This window comes from Condylura cristata, unplaced genomic scaffold (genome assembly GCF_000260355.1).
Source record: "Condylura cristata isolate star-nosed mole 26May11 unplaced genomic scaffold, ConCri1.0 scaffold00075, whole genome shotgun sequence".
Taxonomy (NCBI): domain Eukaryota; kingdom Metazoa; phylum Chordata; class Mammalia; order Eulipotyphla; family Talpidae; genus Condylura; species Condylura cristata.
Genome location: NW_004567176.1, coordinates 66,049 through 66,754, shown reverse-complemented (window position 1 = coordinate 66,754; position 706 = coordinate 66,049). Strand labels below are relative to the sequence as shown.

Below are 706 nucleotides of genomic sequence, written 5' to 3'. Positions count from 1 at the left end.
CCGCCGGGGTCACCCGGGCCCTCGCCCGGCCCGGGGGTCTCTGAGCTCCCGTCGCAGAAAGTGGCGCGTGGCCGTGGCGACTGCAGCGCCCGCCCTGGCCCAGTCACCTGCGCAGCACAGGTGCTGTTTTCGTAAAAGCCTCGGCACGGGTCTCTGAAAGAGACTTTCTTCCGCAAAGTCCAGCACAGTGAAGAGAAGGGGCCACTCCTTCGCCGCGGGGCCGCTCGCCCCTGCTGCCGGCCCTCCCCGGGGCCTCCCTGTGCTTTTCCTCATCCACCTGCCCTTTGAGCCGAAGAGGGCAGAAACGGGGGTCGCGCCGATGCTGACCCTGCGCCGACACGCACCTCGGCTCCCCGCACGGTCGGAGACTTGCCGGCTCCGAGCGTTCTCTCGGGTCTGGAAGGGAGGACGCGCGCGGCTCTGGCGCCGGGGTGAGGCGCCCGGCCCTTCCCTCGAGAGTGCTGGTGGCCCAGGTTTTCGCACCCGGTTAGGGGCGTCCCGTTGCATGGGATGTGTTAGCGGCCTTCCGATGCACGTGCTCTGGAGGGAAGCCAGCCAGAGGGGTCATTTACTCACGGAAGGGGGTCTGCACGGGTGACCGGCCCGGAAACGATGGGGGGGCGCCCAGGAGCCACCCCCGGGCAGTCCCGGCCCGCGCAGCGACCACCACCCGCCCGAGGTCCCGTCAGGGCTGGTCTCGGGGCAC

The 706-nt window shown here is 70.4% G+C and overlaps 1 protein-coding gene across 1 annotated transcript in view; it reads left to right on the top strand.

The window, feature by feature from the left end:
- BBS7 (Bardet-Biedl syndrome 7) overlaps positions 1–706 on the top strand; it is a 49,869-nt gene that overhangs the window by 42,960 nt on the left and 6,203 nt on the right. The gene's annotated exons all lie outside the window — the stretch shown is intronic.